General features: G+C 42.0%; 1 long non-coding RNA gene across 1 annotated transcript in view; it reads right to left on the minus strand.

Annotated features, from left to right (window-relative positions):
- LOC123954631 overlaps positions 1-10482 on the minus strand; it is a 36859-nt gene extending 26377 nt beyond the window's left edge. Inside the window, exons 1-2 of the long non-coding RNA XR_006821105.1 lie at positions 10472-10482; positions 9777-9866 (exon numbers count right to left, since the gene is read on the minus strand). This is a non-coding gene — a long non-coding RNA (uncharacterized LOC123954631). The remainder of the gene's footprint in view (positions 1-9776; positions 9867-10471) is intronic.
- Positions 10483-10545: the final 63 nt, after the last annotated feature.

Below are 10545 nucleotides of genomic sequence, written 5' to 3' on the forward strand. Positions count from 1 at the left end.
TTACTGCTTTCTGCATCCAGACAACAGAAATTCAGAATGTTATGATCAGGTCAACGTTTTTGGAGTCTGACGGGTCCTTCCCTCTGTGCTTTCGTTTCTCGCTTAGCCACCAATTATTACCAAATCTCTTAGGACAGGAGGGGGCATAATAATAAAAAAAGGCAACATTTCCAGAGTGTTTTATCAAAAACTAATGAGACGGAGCTTTAACTCAACTGTAAAATAGGACTTGAAGTCCTTTAAGTATCACTCACATGTAGGTGGTTTTTGGAATAGAAAGTTCTGTGTTTCTTTTGCCAAAGAAACCTGGGTTCCATCCTGTTGGATTTAGATCTGATAGAGACTGTTCCTTGGCCAATAAAATACAATGATCATTGGGGGCTGGGGAAGATTAACACACAATCTGTATATTCCAGAAAACTGTCTTCACTAGAGCACAAAGGAGATGGGTTTTCATTATGAGACAAGTCCCATAAAAAGTACACCCTTGGGGAGCCTGGGTGGCTCAGTGGGTTAAGCCTCTGCCTTTGGCTCAGGTCATGATCCCAGGGTCCTGGGATCCAGCCTGGCTCTCCGCTCAGCAGGGAGCCTGCTTCCCTTCCTCTCTCTCTGCCTGCCTCTCTGCTTACTTGTGATCTCTATCTGCCAAATAAATAAATATAACCTTAAAAAAAAAAGTACACCCTTGATGCTTTTTGTTCTTGCTACTGTTTTGTTTCATTTTTCTTTAGACTTCCAGGTAAGCCTGAAGTTGTTTGATGTAAAATCAGGAAAAGTCAGGTTTAGAGACTACATTTCTTGGAAAGCGTCCAAATAAGCGTTGCAATAACCCCTTCTGTTTTTTAACAGATCTAATTCAAGTTTAACCAGGACAAGTCTTTTAAGAGTGAAGCTTGAGGTAGATCCCCGGGTGGGGTGGTGGGGAGCAGAGGAGTGGTAAGCAGTGTCCATGGCTGGTGGGGCCCTGGCTCAGGGTCCATGCTATCATGAGCCTTCCTGAAGCTAAATGACTTAGTCCTTCCAAGGGTCACCAACTCATCCTGTTTGCCAGGGGACTTCCGCAGTTTTAGCACTGAAAATCCCATCTCAGTCCTAGGCAAATGGGGATGGTTATCACCTAAGGATTGACCTCCCTTGCTTTAAGCTGTACCATACACATCCTGAGTGGGATTCAAATCACTGTGAACTTCTCAAGTTAAACATATGTGCTTTGCAGCCTCTATCTCTTTACATCACCTACCACAGTATCTTTTTCTACCACTGAATAGGATTCCTACCTAGTTACCACAAGACTATTAAGTGGGGCAAACGTTTTTACTCTGTTAAAAATCTTTATTTTTCCATTTATTTTTTAAGAGAAAAAAAATCCAAATTCACACAAATGGTCTTGAATTTTTTTAAAGCTCTCATTTTGTTTGGGTGAGAGGTTATTTTTTTCCCCTATGCTTATAAAACTTCTTTTGGGAGCACTTGGGTGGCTCAGATGGTTGGGCATCTGGCTTTGGCTCAGGTCATGATCCCAGGGTCCTGGGATTGAGTCCCGAATCAGGCTCCCTGCTTGGCAGGGAGTCTGCTTCTCCCTCTCTCTCCCCACTGTTTCCCCTGCTTGTGCTCTCTCATTCTCTCTGCCAAACAAATAAATAGAATCTTTAAAATAAATAAATAAATAAATAAATAAATAAATAAAATAAGTAAAACATTTTGTTGGGGAATAATCGTTTATCTAATTGAGTTAGCTCTGCACTTCTCTCTCAAGCCCTGTTCCCTTGCCATGTATTTGAGTGTACATAGAAAAACTTACACCAAAATTCTCCCAGAAGGAAACAAACCAAACTGTCCGGAGATTAGTGACTAAAGTCATTAATAGTAAATAAAATCCTTTCTAACTTAATCTGAATTACAACTCTTATATTCATAATATTTCTATGAAGTTAGTAACTGTATTCCTTTCCTATTGGTGCTGTAACAAACTGTCACAAATTTAGTGGCTTAAAACAATACAGATATATTATTATATAGTTCTGGAGGTCAGAAACCCAAAATGGGTCTTGTGGGCTAATAAAATCAAGGCCTTGGCAGGGCTGCATTCCTTTGGAGGCTCTACAGGGAATTCACCTGTTGGCCTTTCCCAGCCTCATTCCTTGGCTCATGGCCCCTAGCTAGCAATCTCATCACTCTGACCTGTGCTGCTCTTGTCACAGGCCTTTTCTGACTGATGCTTCAGCCCCTCCTGTCCATTTTTTTTTTTAAGATTTTATTTATTTATTTGACAGAGAGAGATCCAAGTAGATGGAGAGGCAGGCAGAGAGAGAGAGAGAGAGAGAAGCAGGCTCCCTGCTGAGCAGAGAGCCCGATGCGGGACTCGATCCCAGGACCCTGAGATCATGACCTGAGCCGAAGGCAGCGGCTTAACCCACTGAGCCACCCAGGCGCCCCCTTCCTGGGATGCAGGGCATTATTCTGCCTCCTACAGTCATTAAGACACCATCTTAGAAAGTTATGAGACTTGACACTAATGAGACCATATCTTTGGGTCTTATTTTCCTGAGTCTGTTGTATAATCCTTACAAATATTTAGAATCTAATAGTTCATAAGTAAATTTGAAAGATATTTGATTACATTGTATGCTAATATCAGGGAACAGGACAAAACATACGGATTTCCAATAACTATCATCTCTACAAGCAAGGTTTCTCCCATTTGAAGTTGATCCCCGTAATCATCATTATCCCTTACTCTTAGTACACAGCAGGCAACAGAACCATAAAAACAAGCCCACATAACATTACACGATGATTTAGAGAATACAGGCTACATAATGAAATAGTTAAAAGCAAAGATTCTGGAATCAGACAAATGTGGACTCAAATCCTGACTCTACGGCTTGTATGAGTTCTCGAAGTCTATTTACTCCTCGGTGCCCACCTCGTGCTCGGGAGAGACTGAATGAAATGAACCTAGAAAGCATTAACAGTGTCCTGGCTGTTGTTATTACTATCATAAAGTCAATATCGTACTTGACACAGTAACACCGATCTCCATTTGACATATAAAGAAACACAATGCTGAAAAGTTACCAGCTCTAAGGAGGCACAACCAGTAAATGATCATATCCCAGTGTCTGGCACACGGGATCCATTCCTGAATACCTTGCTCCTTACAGGTCGCTCTCACAACTGCTTCATCACCTCTTGAGTTCCCAGCTTTTCCCCCTTACCTATCCCCTACTCTCCGTTGTCTTCCAAAGGCTGTGGTCTCCGAGGTGTTTTTTACATCTGAGACCAAATGTCAAATGTGCTGGGATTTCAAAACACAGTGACAGAAATAGATCCAGTCCATCCGCAAGAATATCATACAGAAAATTCCCATTTTCTCCATTTCAATACTGTAATCCCCCCACACTGAATGGGAGAAGACATCTGCAGAGCATGTATCTGTTAAAGAACTGTACCTAGAATACATAAAGAACTCATAAAATTTAAAGAGGCAAATCATTCAACTAAAAAATGGGCAAAGGATCTGAACAGACATTTCTCCAAGATGTAGAGACTGGCACGTGAAAAATTCAGTATCATTAATTATGAAAAAGCAAACCAAATATATATACAAATATCACATGTATACACATATTTGAGTGTGGATAGATTACAGTGCATATTAATTTCTTTCAGGCTCCTAATGAGATTTTAGAAAACCTTTCCTGTTAAAGGGACACTGGGTGGGATAGGGTTGAGATCCACTGATCTGGTATGGAGAATTAGCCGTGATCAGCCCATGGCCTATTAGAGAAAAGTCAAGTTTTTTTTGTTTTTTTTTTTTTTCTTCTGTATTCCATAATAGCTTCAGTCTCAAGGACTCCCCGGAGAAAGAAACAGCAAAATTATAAAATAATTTATTCCTCACTTTTGCTACCAACTTGTTCTTTATTTAGGGAATATGCTGTTTCTGGAGGTATATATAATTATACATTTGGACTAGATGTATCTGTCATTATGTTATACAATGATGTATTTCACAATGTCTATGTGCCAGATAAGTGAGTCTTACATATTTTAATCCCTGAACACTTCATTTAAACACTTTTTTTGCCATTAAAGATACCCCTGAACAAAAAATACAGCTTCATCTAATGAGCCTTTTGTGGCTCACGACCACTGTAACCTCAGGTACACCGAGGTCAGTCACTACAAGCCTCTCAAATAAATGGTGAGCTTTTTGGAGTTCTTGGCTCTGCTTTTCACAGGGACTTATTTATTTTTACGGGCTATTAATTTATTACTGCTTTTCCTGTTGGCAGTGCCTCCCACCTTTAATTCGCTGCATTCACACAAACATTTAATGCCCACATTACCGGTGACAGTACATTCTTCACCTCTTGGAACCTACCACCATAGCCAAAGTCTTTTCAATTCCAAATTTCAAAGCCTACTAGCTTAAGGGGAAAAAGTGAACATTTATTATCAGCCAATGGTGGCAAAGCAAACCAAGGGAGCAAAAGCAGGAAACAGAAACTCCTTAGAAACCGAAGAGGCCATTTTCTTAGTCACTCTCACCTCTGTGTCCCTTTGTCTATCTGTTTCACTCTTTTGCTTCTGCAAACTCCCCTGCTGGGCTAATCCACAGACATGACTCTGCCACAACCAGAAGGTTACATCAACTCAGTTCTAGTCATTTGCAGAGAACAAAAGGCTGCTTCTCTCCCAGTGCCATAGGACCAGAGGAGAATCCGATTGGCCCTTTCGGGTTAGGTTCCCTGTATGGCCCAGTTGATAAGGTCACATAGTATAACAACCTTGGCTGCCTGGGCAAGCTCTGTGAGGGAGGGCGGTTTTTAGAGGAGTGTTGTGATAATCTGGCTTAGTATGCAACGAAGGAACCAGATGATCCAGATGTTAGAACTTAATCTAAATTAAAAATAAACTCTGTGAGGGCACATGGGTGGTACAGCTGGTTAAGCATCCTGGTTTCGGCTCTGGAAGTGATCTCAGGGTGCTGAGATGAAGCTCTACGTCAGCTCTGCGCTCAGTGCAACATCCGCTTGAGATTCTCTTTCCCTCTCCCTCTGCCCCTCCCACTCATGTCCTCTTGTGCGCTCTCTCTCTCTCTCTCTCAAATAAATACATAAATCTAAAAAAAAGAAAGAAAGAAAAGCTCAGCTCTGTGTAAGGGTCTGAGGTGCTCCCCTCTGAAGAAAGAACATGAGGTTTGGCCCCGTTATTGCATACATTTTTTCTGAGGCCCTGATTATCTACTCCCTGTTTTTCTTTTTTCTTTTTAATTTGATACGATTAACACACCATAAAAGCCACCCTTTGAAATGTACAAATAGGTGACTTTTAGGATACTCACAATGATTCTGCAACTACCATCATTATGTAATTTCCAGAACATTTCCTCACACCAAACAGAAACCTCGTACTCATTAGTAATCAGTCCCCATTGTCTCTTTCCCCCAGCCCTAGGCAACCACTAATTGACCGTCTCTATGGATTTTTCTATTCTGTACATTTCATACAAACAGAATCATGTAATATGTGGCCTTTTCTACCTGGCTTCTTTCACTTAGCATCATGTTCTCCAGATTCGTGTTCATTGCAGCATGTATCTGTGTTTCCTGCCTTCTTACAGCTGAGTAATATTCCATTGTCTGGACAGACCACATTTGTTTTTCCATTCATCAGCTGGTATTTAGGTGATCTCCACATGTTGGCTATTATGAATGATGTTGTCAACATTCACGCACAAGTTTTTGCATGGACATATCTTTTCAATTCTCTTGGGCGTACAGTAGTCAGGAATGGAACTGCTAGGTCACATGGTGACTGTTTAACATTCTGAGGAATTGCCAGGGGCTGCACCATTTTACTTTCCCAGCAGTGTAAGTCTTCCAGTTTTTCCACAGCCTCGCCATCTTTTTGACTGTCCCTCATTTTAATTATAGCTATGCAAGTGGAAGAAGTGGTATCTCCTTGTGATTTTTTTTTTTAAGATTTTATTTATTTATTTGACAGAGATCACAAGCAGGCAGAGAGGCACGAGGGCGGGGGGGGGGGGGAGAGCAGGCTCCGTACTAAGCAGAGAGCCCGATGTAGGGCTCAACCCCAGAACCCTGGCATCATGACCTGAGCCGAAGGCAGAGGCTTTAACCCACTGAGCCACCCAGGCGCCCCTCTCATTGTGATCTTGATACACATCTCCCTAGTGAGGGATACTGAACACCTTTTTATGTTCTTATTGACAATTTGTGTATCATCTTTGTAGAAATGCTATTCAAATCTTTTGTCCATTTTAAATTTGGTTGTCATCTGACTGATTATTTATTAGAGTTAAAGAACTCTTTATGCATCTGGCTGGCTCAATTGATAGAACATGTGACTCTCAATCGCAGGGACATGAGTTCAAGCCCCACATTGGGTATAGAGCCTACTTAAAAATAAATAAATAAAATAAAGAGTTAAAGACTCTTACTCAAGATATTTAAGATCCTAGACCCTTATCAGATACATGAGTTGTAAGTATTTTTCACAAACTGTGGACCGCCTTTTCATTTTCTTGATGGTGTCTTCTGAAGCACAGAAGTTTTAAATTTTATCTATTTTTTGTTTTGTCACCCACCTGTGCTTTCAGTGTCATGTCTTAAAAAACCACTGCCTAATCCAAAGTCACAAAAATATATACTTATTTTTTTTTAAGATTTTATTTATTTATTTGACAGAGAGAGATCACAAGTAGATAGAGAGGCAGGCAGAGAGAGAGAGAGAGGGAAGCAGACTCCCTGCTGAGCAGAGAGCCCGATGCGGGACTCGATCCCAGGACCCCAAGATCATGACCTGAGCTGAAGACAGCGGCTTAACACACTGTGCCACCCAGGCGCCCCTATACTTATGTTTTCATCTGAGCCTTACAATTTTGCTCTTACACTTGGGTGTTTGATCCATTTTGAGTTAATTTTTATATATGATAAGAGAGAGGAAGGGGTCCAACTTCATCATATGCATGTGGATATCCAGTTGTTCCAACACTATTTATTGAGAAGACTTTTCTTTCCTCATTGAATTGTCTCGGCACCTTTACTAAAAATCTCATTTTTTAAAAACTAAATTCCCATGGTTTCAGTAACTGACTACACTCAGTTAAGCATATGACAAATATGCAACTGAATGTGATTAAGATGTAGGTATGTGGGGTAACAGGGAGATGGGTATTCAAGAGGGCACATGTGATGGGCACTGGGTGTTACACGCAACTAATAAATTGTTGAACACCACATCAAAAACTAATGCTGTATTATAGGTCGGCTAATTAAACATAATAAAAAAAATCTATACATCAGCTTTGTAGGATAAAAAAAATAATAAAGACTTTATTCATAAGAGAGAGAATGCACAAGCCTGAGCATGGGCAATGGCAGAGGGAGAGGGAGAAGCTGGCAGAGGGAGAGGGAGAAGCGGGCTACCCAATGAGCAGGGAGCTCAGCGTGGGCCTCCATCCCAGGACCCCAAGATCATGACCTGAGCTGAAAGCAGATGCTTAACCACCTGAACCACCCAGATGCCCCCAAAGGAAATCTTTCAATAAGTATAACAAAAATCAGAAATAACAAAAAAGAATTGGCAGCAATTTTTCTTTCTTAATGGGACTTTAAAAGTATGGAAGCTACCTCTGTAGGAAGAGTCTGGGACTCCCAATTTTTGTTTTATCCAGTTCTGTATTGTTTGCATTTGTTACAAAGAACATGTTTCATTTTCCTGACTAAGACGGTCTTTTAATCTGTATAAACAATTGTTTAACTTAAAAAAAAAATGTAGGGGGGGCGCCTGGGTGGCTCAGTGGGTTAAAGCCTCTGCCTTTCGCTCAGGTCATGATCCCAGGGTCCTGGGATCGAGCCCCGCATCGGGCTCTCTGCTTGGCAGGGAGCCTGCTTCTTCCTCTCTCTCTCTCTCTCTCTCTCTGCCTGCCTCTCTGCCTACTTGTGATCTCTGTCTGTCAAATGTATAAATAAAAAAATCTAAAAAAAAAAAAAAATGTAGGGGGCATTTGGGTGGCTCAGTGGGTTAAAGCCTCTGCCCTCGGCCCAGGTCATGATCTCAGGGTCCTGGGATTGAGCCCCACATCAGGCTCATTGCTCCGCGGGGAGCCTGCTTCCTCCTCTCTCTCTCTGCCTGCCTCTCCCCCTACCTGAGATCTCTATCAAATAAAATCTTTTTTAAAAATAATAAAAATTAAAATTAAAATTTAAAAAATGCAGGTTTGTGAAAAGTCCCAGTTGTAATCAGCATTTACTTTCACTTTATACAAACTAAGATTACTCTGACTAGAGAGATTCACTATCTTGACTGGTGATGAGTCCATGGGTATGTGTGTGTATGTGTGTATATATATGTCAAACTTATAAAATTATACACTAAAATATGTGGTTTTTTATATGTCAATTACACCTCAAGAAAGCTGTCTTTAAAAACAGATAAAGTAAGGGCAAGAATATAAATAAATAACTTTCTTTTCCTAATCATTTCAAGATCAGCTTCTCTTGTTGGTCCTAAGGATGTAATACCAACTAGTCATTTAGGAAAACTTACACATTTTTCCTACCTGCCTTGTTCCAAAACACAAGCAAACCATTTATTTTTTTTTAAGATTTTATTTTTTTTAAGATTTTATTTATTTATTGACAGAGAGAGAGATTACAAGTAGGCAGAGAGGCAGGCGGGAGTGGGGGGGGGGGGAGCAGGCTCCCTGCTGAGCAGAGAGCCAGATACGGGGCTGGATCCCAGGACCCCGAGATCATGACCTGAGCCAAAGGCAGAGGCTTTAACCCACTGAGCCACCCAGGCTCCCAAGATTTTATTTTTAAGTAATCTCTACACCCAGCCTGGGGCTTGAACTCACAAATCCAAGATCCAGAGTCACATGCTTACCAACTGAGCCAGCCAGGTGCCCGCAAAACACGCAAACCATTTAAATTCAAGATCTGTAACGCTGAGACCATCTCATCACTGTAGGATAAATATTAACAAGAGCTGGAACTGAGCTTGGCTCTTAAGGAAACCATTTTTAAGTCCCCTTCCAATAAGAATTAAGCAGCTATATATTCCTTTTCTACACAGAATTTAAGCCCTCCCAACAGCACCAAGCTCAACATTGGCAAAGGCTTCATCTGCCTGTTCACCCTCATATCCCTAGCATCAAGAATGCTGCCAAGCACACAACAGGCTCTCAGTAACATCTGTCAAGTGAATGAATAAAAATCTCAAACTTAATCACCACCTTCTCCTAGGACCATTTTGGACTGAGGAAGGTCGCAGCTCTATTCTTCTAACTCAAAATTCCATCTCTAGAGAGAGATGCTATTTATTTCCTTCAAATTCTCTTATTATACACTTTTAATCTGGAAAAACAAGGTGGTATGGCTTAGGAACCTCATATCCAGGAAATGAACTAAAATATTTTATCCAAGATTATGCATAGGCTCCACAACTAGAAGCAATCAGGTGAGAACGGCTAGGAAAATCATGGCATACCCTCTGGAAGAAACACTCCATTTGTTTAAAATGATCATTATGCCAAGTCTCCAATAACACAGAAAATATGAGTAGTATGAATCAGGAAAAAACATGATCATTGCCTGTGATTTACAAACTAAAATTTTATACACATGAGGATTTTTACTGCATGAAGGCAGGCTGTTTGGGCTTGGCATATTGAAGGTGCTAATATTAGTACGTGTTCAATGCATTAATGAAACTCGATATAAAATATATCTTTGAAAACATACCTGAAAGGGAATGAACAAACGTGGAAAATTATGTTCGAGGAGTGGAACTGTGGGTGTTTCCTCCAACTTCCCTTCATTTTCCAATTCTCCCTAAAGTTGTGATAAAACTTTTTCAGTTGAAAGGCTGGCCACCGAAACCCCTCCTGGCTCAGGATGCTTCTTCCCTCGTCCTGTAACTAAGGAAGCATCTGAATTGGGAGTAGGGGTGCGGCCTGGCTTCAATTCCCAGAGGGCCACTGTAAAAGGTGTGTGACTCCAGCCAAGGGCTCCTAGGACACCTGACATTTAGTTTTTCCTCCAGAGGTAGACCAGGCACAAGATGGGACCGCCCAGGGGGCTGCGCTTTCTCCTAAGCTCTCTCCACCCCCCCCCCCACAGGTTATTCGTACCTCCTAGACCACCTAAAGGAGTAGCTCAGTAGCCCCCCCACCTTAGCCCCCCAAGTAGTAACTCATTCCCAAGGGAGCGGTCACTCTCCACGACGGCTCTATCTCCACTAAGACGGTTACTCGTTCTCCCCGGCCCTCCAGAGGATCATTCGTCCCCAGGGAGGAGGTCACCCCTTCCTGGTGTAGCCAATTCAATCTGCGGGGGTCGCTCGTTCTCGCCAGCCCTACTGACGAGGTCACTCCTCCTCAAGGCAGAGCTCACCCCCTCCTCACGGGTCCCACAACCCCCGGTAGAGCCGCTCGTACCCGAGGGGAACGACGCCTCCGCCAGGCCCCCGCCCCGAGGCTCAGCGCCGCCTCCTTCCGGGCCCTCCCACACG

Source organism: Meles meles, chromosome 12 (assembly GCF_922984935.1).
Source record: "Meles meles chromosome 12, mMelMel3.1 paternal haplotype, whole genome shotgun sequence".
Lineage (NCBI taxonomy): Eukaryota > Metazoa > Chordata > Mammalia > Carnivora > Mustelidae > Meles > Meles meles.